Genomic DNA, 12,800 nt, shown 5'->3' on the forward strand with positions numbered 1-12,800 from the left:
CCATGCACTCTTGACCTGTGATTCTATTTTTCACCTTGGACAAACCAGGATGAAACTAGTAGAGAATGTGAGCTACTGAACCCTTGTTCTTAGTCTTGCGTCCAGGGTGACCTAGCAAGGTACCATATCCCAGGCATGCTCCTCGCCTGGAATTCTGCAGTTAAGATCTACCTGTGATCCCCAGCTCTGCCCGGAAGAACACAGGCACAGCACTGCACACAGGCCTGAGAAGGCGCGTGGGTCTCTGGTGCCTCTTTGGGTCCTAATTGGGCAAAAATGCCCTGTTTGCTGAGATGGGTCTTTGAAGACCACCCAAGAAAGGCTGAATATAACATATAACACAATGAGTTTTGAATGCCATGCTCCTATTTCTCCAAGGGATGAAGAGCTGGACAGAGAAACACATTTTTTTTGAAGACCCAACTGGAAATTTGTTCTTAGCCTAGTCCATCTGTAAGGAAGTTTAAGAGAGAGAAGACCAGTGGCAGACCAACCAGGAGTGGACATTCCCTGCCTTTCCAGCTAAAGCCAGCTATGACAAGTTTTCTACAGCAGACACCACCACGCTCATTTCTGACTTGTTTACGAGGGGAAGGTGGAATGTTGGAAGATCTGAACCAAAAAAATCATGAAGAAAGGCACAGACTCCAGGATTTTTCACTCAGCAAGGACACGTAGAGGCCTCCCAGCTTGAGGACTGTGGCTGCTCTGGTCCTAAATATAGCTTAGGGGCGCTTTCTCTTACTACTCACGTATTTCATTCTGCAAAACTTTTGTTGACTTTCACTCCCCCCTACACATTATTCAGTAAACTGTTGCACCTCTTAGACAGTTTTACCTTCTCTAACAAAGGTGTTATAACTCTTTACTGTTCATTTCCTTTACCAGATGAATTAGATGGGGATAATCATGATGGCTTGCAAGTAATAGATGCACATCTCTCGCCTTGGAAGACAGCTACTGGAAATGCCTATTGGAAATGCAGCATCCATTTTGTTCACTGATAACTCTTAGTTGCCACATAGGTAGGAGCATTTTCTGGTAGGAATTTTCTGATCAGTTGTCTATAATATTGGTCTAATCAAGAGTGAATATTTGCTTGGGATTAAGTCCAATCAACTAGGTGAGCTCTTATTTTGGCTAGCATTTTGCCAAAACAAAGCAACTCATATTCATGCTGACTGTTGCTATGCATCAGACAGGGGTAATGTATGTATATGGTACGATATGAGAACAAAACTTATGTGTTAGCGTCTGCTGCCGTGTCTCATTCTTGTAATTTCAACTATTCAAAACATGGAGACAGAATCTCAGTTCAGCACCAACTCAGGCAAAATGTGAACAAGTCCCTTTCTCCACAAGGAAATTTTCAGGTTGACTCTTTTTATCCAAATTGTACAAAAGCAATTCATCTCCAGTCACGACAACATCATGCAGAAATGATCAAAACTGGCCAAATATTAAAACAAAAGGAGCCCACATGGCTGCCAGGTTGAAGGAGCTGAATTAGGAATTGGGGAACAAGCGATAAAACATGGCATTGTTTAAGCAAAAAGTTTGGTTTGAAAAAAATAGGATGGTTTGTGGAGACCCCATGTCAGGAAAACAGAAAAGATAGGGAACTCTTCTCACAACAAACTGTTACAGGGATGGTAGAAAATATGAGGAAAACCACAGGACTCTTCTCAGATTCAAAGGTGGGAGAGAGCCCATGCTCCAACTCACCAGGGATGATTGACAACGTGAAGAGGAAGAGACTGAAGGAGCTGTGGGACCGTGGCCAACACTTCTCCTACCGCAAGAGGTTCATGGAAAGCTCCCTTGTGGACAATGCTAGCTGAGTGCTGTAATTTAAAATACTGCATTCTAAAAGCCCAATGTTCCTTGCCTAATGAGTCTTCAAGATATCTTATAGAGCCAGGCACGGTGGCTCATGCCTGTAATCATAGCTACTCGGGAGGCTGAGATCTGAGGATTGTGGTTCAAAGCCAGCCCGGGAAGGAAAGTTTGTGAGACTCTTATTTCCAATAAACCACTAGAAAACCACAAGTGGCACAGGACAGTGCCCAGGCCAAGAGTTCAAGCCCCACGACTGACAAAAAAAAAAAAAGATATAGTACAGTTAGCAGAATTTGATAAATACTAAACTACCCCAGTGGTGAATTGTAGAACAATTCCTATTGGAGCCCCATTTCCCTTTCTGGTTGTGAATTAAGAAATAAGATTTGGTTTATGTCTTCTCTCAAATCAGTCCTCTTGATTAATCTATTTTAAAGAGTTGATACATCGGAAAGGAAGACTTTTGGGAAAGAAATTCAAAACAATACCTATTTTTTTTTTGCCAGGCATGGGGCCTAAACTCTGGGCCTGGACACTGTCCCTCAGCTCTTCAGCTCAAGGCTAGCACTCTACCACTTGAGTCATAACACCACTTCCAGATTTTTCTGTTTATGTGGTGCTGAAGAATCAAACTCAGGGCCTCATGCATGCAAGGCAAACACTGTACCACTGAGCCACCTTCCCAGCCCAATTCCTTGTTATTGATTGATCTCTTCTGTGATGTGAACACTAGTTTACATCTGTAACCTGGAATCTGGTATAATATTCAAATAAAAGGGAAAATCAAATTATTAACAAGTAAGTATTAAAGTAGTTCAGACATTAAAGATCAATCTTTCTTAGGAGTCAGATACTCTACCCTAAGTTGTAGTCATGGAGCTGAAGTAGACAAAAAATCAGAGATAATTTAAAAAAATTTTTAATAGCATTTATGATTTCACAAAATAATGGGTTTCATTATGACATTTTTCATCCATGTCTGTCAGTCATATTCAACCTCATCAATCTCGCTAACCTCCCCTGCTCCCCTGGATTGTTTTAGCATTTAAAGCATGAAATAAAATATTTCATAGAGTCCAAACAACTATTAACCCAGAGAAAAACATGTTGTTAGCTTGATTAAAGAGTCTAACAAAGCCCAGACACAATGTCTCATGCCTATAATCCCAGCTCTCAGGAGGCAGAAACTAAGAACATCATAGATTGAGACTAGCCTGGGCAAAAATTAACAAGACATGGTCTTAACAACAGGCCAGATGTGACAGGACATGACTGCATCTTACCTACGGAGGCATAGGCAGGGGGATTTTGAGTCAAGACAGGACCAGGCGAAAACAGTAGACCTTGATAAGAAATACCCTTAAGGCATCAAGGACTAGAGAAACAGATGTCTCCCAGTTGCAAGTGTCTGAGTTCAACCCTTGCGCTTCCTAAAATCAGTTTAAAAAATACAGTGAAGTAAAGTAAGCCAGACTCAGACACACACAGGCTGCATGGTTTCCCTCATTTGTGGGAGCTAGAATGCACCTAGAAGTCTATATGTAAACACACTGGGAAGTGAGCAAGCGGGTTACAAAGGAATTCACTCAAATGTAGCAGACTCTTTGGAGAGGGCAAATAGTGTAATTCTTCAGCAAGATTAAGTTAAAGCCCAACTAAATAAGTACCAGGAAATGGATATATTTGGGGGTGGGGGGGGAGGGTAGAGTCAAGGGGAGGAAGGATAGAAGAATGAAGGGGGAAGGGGAGAGGATGCAGGAAGAATTCACTGTACATACCACATAACTGGGAATAAGGTGGGTGGATGGAGGTTGAAAATGTTGAAGGGGTCGCTCAGATCAGGAAGCAGGGTATATGTAAACTGCTTTGTTAAATGGCCAAAAAGTCAATACATAACCTTTTTGAAAATCAAGAAAAGTGAGGGAAGGGATGGGTTGGGAGGGATGGGTGAGAATGTGGAAAGGGATAACATTGACCAAGATGCACTGTATTGATAAACTACTTTGGTGAGTGGCAACTACTCTGTACAACTACTTAAAGATAATAAAAAATATTCACAAATAAAAATTAAAACAAACAAAACCACCAATCTTATCCTTAGCAGAAAAGTATTACTTTAGGATAATTGTAATACAAGGATTATTTTAAACACTGGAATGTTTTTATGAGTTTTCTTTGAATTCCTCTTACAGATTTGAATACAGTGAAATGGTTTTGTAACAACAAACAGATCAACAAACTCATCATGGTAACTAGAAATAATAAATAATAAGAATAATAAACACATGAGCAATCATATATATGTATGTATGTATAGATAGATAGATAGATAGATAGATAGATAGATAGATAGATAGATAGATAGATAGATAATGACACATGGAATGCTTTTTTCAAATTAAGATGTTTATTCTCCCTTTCTGCTATCTTTTCTTCTTTAGGTCACACTGTGGGGTTTGTCATTGTTGTTGGTGCTTGCTGCTGTGTTTAACTAGCTTTCATTTAGTTATCTATGGAGAGATTCATTGTGTTTTGATTTTAGAAAATATTTATATGACATGTCACGTGCAGATGTTGTGTTGGATGTGGAGGAGGGAAAAAGGAAACTCAAGGTGAGATCCTGATGGCTGATAATACTACGATAACCCAAGCATTTCTTTCTTAATCATTTCTATAACTCTCCATCCAGATGATTATTTTCCTGCTTATTCAGCTTCCTTCCATCCCAAAGCACAACCCCGCAGGCCTCAGCTCACGGAAGTGTGGGCTTAGCCCACAAGGAGTCTGCAGACTCCAGGCTCTTCAAAGAGGCTACGCTGTGCTTCTGGAGTGTTTAAATCCCACTGACTAAGAGCTGCTGGCATTATGGCCTGATGAGCTGTGTCTACCTAACTTCTCTTTGGGATTATCAAAGGCTGGTACAATCCCTTTCAAGAGAGGGCACGGCCTTAAGCATGGGGGCCTTGGAGAGCTCATAGGGCTGAGTTGGTTCATGAAGATACATTTTGTGTTGCTTGGGAATAAGCAACCTTCTTATTCAGAAGCTTCTTTTCCTTTCTTCTCTCTTTTGGTGAGAAAACCCAGGCATTTGGCTCCAGAAGCCACACCAGTAATCTATGATGAACTGTCCTGTCTGTGTGTGGGTCCATTGATAAAGCTGTGATGTGACCATGCAGGATCTCTTTCAGAAGTTGGGAGTGGGTGATCTCTGGAACAATGCAGCCTGCACCCCGCTTCCAGTGGGGAGGGGGGGGGGTTGACAGCAGGTGGAACAAGACCAGCACATGGAGAGGAAAACACCTATGTGAATTCACCTTCTAATTTGTGGGAGAAAGCTGAGCATTCCCCTCCATCATCTTTAGGATGTAATCCCAGAGAGCACAGCCCAAAGTTCTCCTGGGGCCTTTTTACCTTTTTGAACAAGGGTGCAGGATCTTGAACTAAGCATCTCCCCTCCAAAAAGCATGTCTGCCACCTTTTCTTCTTTCACTCTGACCTCAAAACTGAGCATGTTCAGGAATGTCCTCATCTCTAACATGTTTTCCTCTATGAATATCCATAGGCTCCCCTGGTAAACTTCCCCCATTTCCAAGAGAGCATTGGTTTGGAAAAATCTCCCATGTTCACTATGAGTAATAAGACTTTTTTCATTGTTTTCTGTTTTCCCTTCTTCCTTCCTTCCTTCCTTCCTTCCTTCCTTCTTTCCTTCCTTCCTTTCTTCTTTCCTTCCTCTTTCTTTTGGCTTTTCACTCACCAGGGAAACTTGGCTACTGGTGTAGCATTGCTCTCCGGCTCTGGACATGGATCAGATGAGCCTGGGTGGAAATGTGCTAGAGGCTGATGCATGGTCAGATTACAAAGCTGGTTCTCTCCCCAAATCAGCTGAGTCCTGTGGCCTTGTAATAAAGGCGAACACTTACTGTCTGCTTGCTCCTGGCTTCCCATGGCCTGCTATTCAGGTTTCACACACTCAAACTTCCACCTCTGAAAGCACTCCTTTCCCACCAAGGTTCTGTACATATAAAAGTATTCCCCATCCACCCACTTGATCCAGTAGGACTTCCAGAAACGGAGAACAAAACGAGAGGAGACAAAGTAGTAGAAATCTCTGAGTGGCTCACTTACATTTGTAATATTTCTTTATAGGGATTAATAACATTGGCTAGGAGCTGAGCTCTGGCAGTTCACACCTATAATCCTTGCTTCTCCAAAAGCTGAGATCTGAGAATTGTTGGGAGCTAGCCTGGGCAGATGAATCCAAGAGATTCTTATCACCAATTAGTCAGTAAAAAAACTGGAAGTAGAGGCTTAATTCAAGTAGTGAAGGACCAGCTATAAGCAAAAGAAAAGCTTTGGTTCTGGCACACAAAGTAACATAATAGCAACAATAACAACAAATAATATCAACAAGGAGGGAATACAACAATATTTTTAAAAATCTTAATATAAAAGGCTCTGGGTATCTATTTTGGTTTTTTTTTTTTGGGGGGGGGAGGGAGGTCCAGTCATGGGCCTGAACTCTGGGCCTGGGCAGTGTCCCTCAGCTCTTCAGCTCAAGGCTAGTGCTCTACCACTTGAGCCACAGCGCCACTTCTGGCTTTTTTTTCTGCTTATGTGGTGCTGAGGAATCAAACCCAGGGCCTCATGTATGCAAGGCAAGAGCTCCACCACTGAGTCACCTTCCCAGCCCTCTATTTTGTTTTTGTATATTCAAAGGGGACTTAGAATATTTCACTCCAGTTTCCTACTCTCTTCTAGCTCCTATTTATAGACTCCAAGAAAGTTCTGTCCATTTAGAATGGCACTTGGACAAAAATTCCAGAAGAAAAGATGAGAGGCAAGAACCAACAAGAGTTCAAGAGGAGGCTGGAGAGGCAAGCTCATTTTGGCTTGGCTTGGAGACCACAGACTCATGGGAAGTTTATGTGCATACAGTGGATGGCAGAATTCTGTCATGGGAAGCTTTTAGAGAAATATTTCTGGGAGACCGTCCCTGTTGTTCATAAAGCTATAGAAATTAAAATAGGATTTGGATAATGTTTCAGTTGTTTTGGCTAGGTAGAGTCTATTCTGCTGAGAATAATACCACAGTAGGAGTCAACAGAGGGATTGTGATTTCATAAATATGCATCAACATTATAATTCTATTGTGCTTTTAGGAGAAAAAAATGTGAGATAATGGAAGTCAGCCTTTCTGGGGTAGTCACAAGAATTTCAGTATCCCATGGATGCCAAAATCCTTGGAAAACAGAGAGGGCAAGAAGAGAAGGAAATATGCTTGATTTTACTACACAGAATGCACTGCTCACATTAAAATGCATGATGTAGAAGAATGCAGAAATGCTAGCAGGACGTACAATGTGAAGAAGAACAGGTCTCTGATCAAAATATTAAGTGAAAGAATCCCGTTATAATCATTTGCATAGAAAAACATGGAAATAGAAATCACACGTTGGCAGCGGGTTCTCCGAGGGAGGGGAGAAAATGAAGGAACTGGAGCCATCATAGGCCATTCACCAAAATAGTTAAGAAATGAGTTTCTGTTGATATGGTCAGATTTATTTCTTAACCAACTAATGTAGCCAGAGGTATGAAAAATGCAAATCTAACTAAACCCCATGACTGGAGGGGTGTGTGGGAGAGGGAGTGGGAAGAGGTCTCATAAGAAATGGAAAGGGAGAATCAATGAATGACATCAAGGCAAACCCAAGACTGTCCATCCCAGACTCCACATCCAGGACTTTTCCACTGTGGAGCACAGGCCCTGGGCGGTTTATTTACCTATGGGATGAGAGCAAGCAGTGAAGCCCAGCAGATGCTCCCGGTCTTTTAAAAACCCACCTTTTCTTTGCCATTTATTTACAGCGACATTTACTTTGTTTCACTTATCCCTTTCAAAGTGCCAGCCCAGCAGTCTGAAACGGTTGTAAGTCTGAATAGCTGTCATGAAAGCAATTTGGGGAAAAAATAAATCAGCTTCATAAAGGGCACAGAATGCCTGCCAAAGACATCCTAAAGAGCAAGAGGCAGCCATGCAGTGGTCCCACCCTTTTGTGTCACTGCTAAAAATAAATACAACTGCACTTAAAGGAAAATTATTTCCCCCAGTGAGAGGACAGGAAATGACTCAAGGATATACATACTTGCTCCTGTAATAAAAAGCTAAGATCTCACGGGAAATTCATCAATGGGATAAGTACACAGACAGTGCTTGGATTTTCTCAGCTCCTCCCTTCCAGGCTGAAGCTGAGATTTCTCCTGTGTCATTAGAAACATTTTCCTGCTGCTACATTTCACTAAACCTAGGTGTGCATGTGCTTAATTTACATTCATATGAGCCAATAATACTATTGGTTGGCCATCCAGCCATGTGAATACATTTTAATTATATAATCAACTGAAAATGTTTTAGGAAACAGGTGACATGTATGATACATGAACAGATTAGTTTTCCTTATGAATATTTCCACATAGAGATCTAGACTGTCTATATTAGATTTTTGTATAAACTGTCATTAGCGATAACAATATCTACAAATATTCACCAGTGAACTATGGCAAAAAAAAACCTCTTCAGAAAAGAGATAAAACAAACCTATCATACTTAGTTTTTTATGGGAAATAAAATATCATTCTGAACATAGAGAAGTATATATCATGTGATCAATATCAAGGTTGACTTGGCATTTATGTTTTTTAAAAGTATTAGATTACCAGGGCTCACGCCTGTCATCATAGAGGCTGAGATCTGAGGATCAAGGTTCAAAATCAGCCCAGGAGGCTGGGCATGTGGCTTAGTGGTAGAGTGCTTGCCTAGCATGCATGAAGCCCTAGGTTCAACTCCTCAGTACCACATACACAGAAAAAGCCTGAAGTGGTGCTGTGGCTCAAGTGGTAGAGTGTTAGCCTTGAGCAAAAGAAGGTCAGGGACAGCGTCCAGGCCCTGAGTTCAAGCCCTATGACCAACAAAGAGAGAGAAAGAGAAAGAGAGAGACAGAGACAGAGACAGAGACAGAGAGACAGAGACAGACAGAGACAGAGACAGAGAGAGACAGAGAGAGACAGAGAGACAGAGAGAGAAAGTGAGTGAGTGATCACAATTTCTCTCTGGCTCGCACCTATAATCCTAGCTACTCAAGAGGCTGAGATCTGAGGATCTCAGTTAAAAGCCAGCCCAGGCAGGAAAGGCCATGAAACTCTTTTCTCCAATTACCACCAGAAAACTGGAAGTGGAGCTGCGGCTCAAGTTGTAGAGCACTTGCCTTGAGGTAAAGAGCTGAGGGACAGTGCCAAGGCCCCACAACTGACAAAAAAAAAAAAAAAAAAAAAAAGGCCAGAAGTAGAACTATGGTTCAACTGGTAGAGCACTAGCCTTGAGTACAAAAGCTCAAGGGCAGAGCCCAGACCCTGAGTTCAAGCCCCAGGGCCTATACACACAAAAAGCAAAGAAAAAAGCATTAGATTCAATCTTTTGTTATCACTAGCATACATAGATTTCATCATAGAAGTAACTGGTGATTTTTACAGCTTAGTTTTGAACAACCTTCTACACTTTTCATTAAGTACACGAATGACCCAAGTTGATTGGGCCACCATGAGTTGGCACTAACCTTGCTGGCTGGTTCAATTTGCTCCCGCTGATGGCAGAGAATGAAGAGCCACTCAGCTAGGTCGGGGCAAAGGGGTCCATCATGAGACATGTGTGAAGCAAGGAAGAGATTGAATCTTGGGAACATTTTACAAAATCATAGGAGAGCCAGCCTTTATGAAAATTTAGTATACAGTGGTATAGCTAAGTTATCTCTGACAACCAGAAAGATAGATCCTAAGGCCCCATGATTAACAGATCCCAACTCCTCTATATTTTGGTATAAATTTACTCATTTCCTGAGCTCTGACTTTCTTTGATGTCCAAGAGAAATTACTGGAGAAGGTTTCTGCTTGGCTCAGCTAATAAGAACTTGTTAAAAAGTATTTGCACTGCTGGGTGCTGGTGGCTTACATCTGAAATCCTAGCCATCTGAGGATCACGGTTCAAAGCCAGCGCTGCCAGGAAAGACCATGAGACTCTTATCTCCAATTAACCACCAAAACGCCAGAAGGGGAACTGTGGCTCAAGTGGTAGAGTGATAGACTTGAGCACAAAAAAAAAGCCCGGGGACAGTGCCTGAGCCCTGAGTTCAAGCCCCAGAACCAGAGCACACACACACACACACACACACACACACACACACACACACACACACACACACACATACACAAGCCCCAGAACCAGAGCGCACACACACACACACACACACACACACACACACACACACACACACACACACACACACACACACACACACACACACAACTGGGCAGAGCTTATGAGATTCAACCAGATCACAGACTTCAGTGGTTCAGCAGCTTGTTTCTAACTCATTCTGAGCCAGAATGACTATGGTCCCAAGTTGGATATGGTTATTAACAAAGACTAGCCATGCCAGGAGAGACTGTGGTGTCTGTATTTTGGGAAAGGATTGAAGGCTGATGCACTAGAAACCATAATTGACTTGTCTAAGGTGCAGTGATTTAAGGAAGTGCATTTCAGCATCTGACCTTTCCTTATGGTAAACCAGAAAATGGAGTCAGTCCTATGCAGCCCAGAGGTGAGACACCTCTGTCCAATGACACAGGTACAGCTGGCCCCCACAGAGGGAGAGCCACTGACCTGTCCTCTTGTGTTTTCATTTACATTATGTATCTCATCACAGACCAGCTCCATTGAGTAAGAATAAATCGAATAAATCATAATGTTGAAACCCAGCCTCATCTCACAGAATGATTGATCATGGACAAGAAACTGCATCCTAAAAACCAGGTTTTCTAATTAAGTAAATGAATCTATAAATCCACCGTATATGCATCTGCAAGCTAAATTTCATACTGTACAATGAGTGAACCCTGTTGGAATTAATTCAGAGGAACATGGCCCTAATGAGGAAATTAATCAGATCACTAATTAGTTGGTCCAGATTAATTGCAATGACAATCAAGACAGCATCACTAGGTTTACTGATGGCATTGATGTTTCTCTTAAGGTTAGACTTACAGTTCCCTTGCACAGTTTTCTAAGGACTCATACACTCAAAATGTCTCCTAAAAACCAGGTGGAAATCTGGCTGCCAGTGTCTCATGCCCATAATTCTCACTACTCAGACTTCTAGTTCTTATTTCAGGATAAAAGCCTGAAAGGGATGTCAGAGTCTTCCAGCCAGAATGGAGAGACAATGTCATGCTCTCTTATAACTTAAGTCTCCTTTTATAAGGCAAATAGAGTGAAGATAGGCCAGGCAGTGGTCTGGGGTAGTTTGTCATGGGAGGGAGCATGGGATGGGAACAGAGGAAGGGGCTTTTGGTGCAAAGATGGAATCTTAACTTGAGTTATAGGGAAAGGGTTATTTACAGCATTTGTTTTTAGCCAATTTGTCAACAAAAGGTTTGGCTCTCAATTGACAGGTCATCTCTTGACAGCCTACAGTTGCAGGGTATGTTTGGGGAGGAGGAAGCGGAAATGATTCAGGGAGGTACAGCAAGAACAGCCTTAAGATATGGCTGTCATGGGGAAAAGGGAGTGTTTTTTAAAAGTCATTTTCCATCTCTCAGGAGGCTGAGATCATTGCTCAAAGCCAGCTGGGGCAGGAACAATGAGGAGACTCTTATCTTCAATTATCTATCCAAAAGCCAGAAGTAGGGCTGTGGCTCAAGTGGTAGAAAGCTAGCCTTGAGCAAAACAGCTAAGAGACTGTGACAAACCCTGAGTTCAAGACCTAGTATTGACACAAAAACAAAAGACTGAAATGAAGAGCTGGGAGAGTGACTCATGTCCACTCACATAGTAGGGCATTTGTCTCATTTGTAGCTAGGCCTTGGGTTCAATTCCCATACTGGAGAAGTAACAAAAATTGAGAAGTAACAAAAATGGTATTATTCCCATTGAGCTTTCTGTTCTATTAAAATGTTACTGCCTCTGGCTTGTTTCCACCGAAAAGACATTTTACTGATGAATATTATTCACTGGCACAGATAATAATGCACAAAAACAGTGAATAAATGCTATCATGGGTATTCCCTTCCTTCCAACATTCTCTGATTTGTTACCACTTATTCTTTCTATAACAGGCAGATGTCTGTTTCAAAGCTCAAAAAAATGTCAAAAAACTCAATTATACTGTTCATTTCCTTCTTTGTCAAGGACATCAACATTCCTCATTCCTACAAGTAAGGTAGAAAGTTGTAGAATGTCTTCCTGATGATACCAATAATTTGCAACAGAAACTTCACATTTAATCTATGCAGTAAAGATATAGAGAACTAAATGTAATCGAAGGAAGAAGTTTGGAAAGAATAACCTAAAGAGAAAAAATAAATATAAATGGTATATAAATGGACCTCAAAAGATGGCCTATCTTTTGAGGAATGCAAATCTGATCACTTCGTTCATGATAACAGTAGATTAGTAAGATATTAATTTTGTTATATGTACAATTACATATTTTAGATTTTGAAGATTGTTCTAGAATTTTATATGACTTTAACATTGTGGTAGACATAGAGTAGGTGCCCAAATATGTCTGTGTGTTGATCCTTTAAACTTGTGAGTAGGTAATGAGAAGCTATGAAAAGTTAAGATTGCAGATAGAGGGTTGTGGCAGCAGCTCAGTGGAGGAGCTCACACACTTTCCTGGCACATGCAAGGCCGTACACTCAATTTTCAGTACCACAAGGAAGTTGCAGGTGAAATTACAGTTGCTGATTAGATGACCTCAAAATATGATTCCCCTATTAAAGTAGCAGAAGCATTGTTAAACACATGTGAATAATGACAGAAGGCCAGAGGTCTTTTTTAGGCTTAAACTTCATCTGAACAAGGTTACTTGAAGATGAGGGTCCAAAGAAATGACTTGTTCTGAGGACAT

This window comes from Dipodomys merriami, unplaced genomic scaffold (genome assembly GCF_024711535.1).
Source record: "Dipodomys merriami isolate MVZ:Mamm:240054 unplaced genomic scaffold, mDipMer1.0.p SCAF_4, whole genome shotgun sequence".
Lineage (NCBI taxonomy): Eukaryota > Metazoa > Chordata > Mammalia > Rodentia > Heteromyidae > Dipodomys > Dipodomys merriami.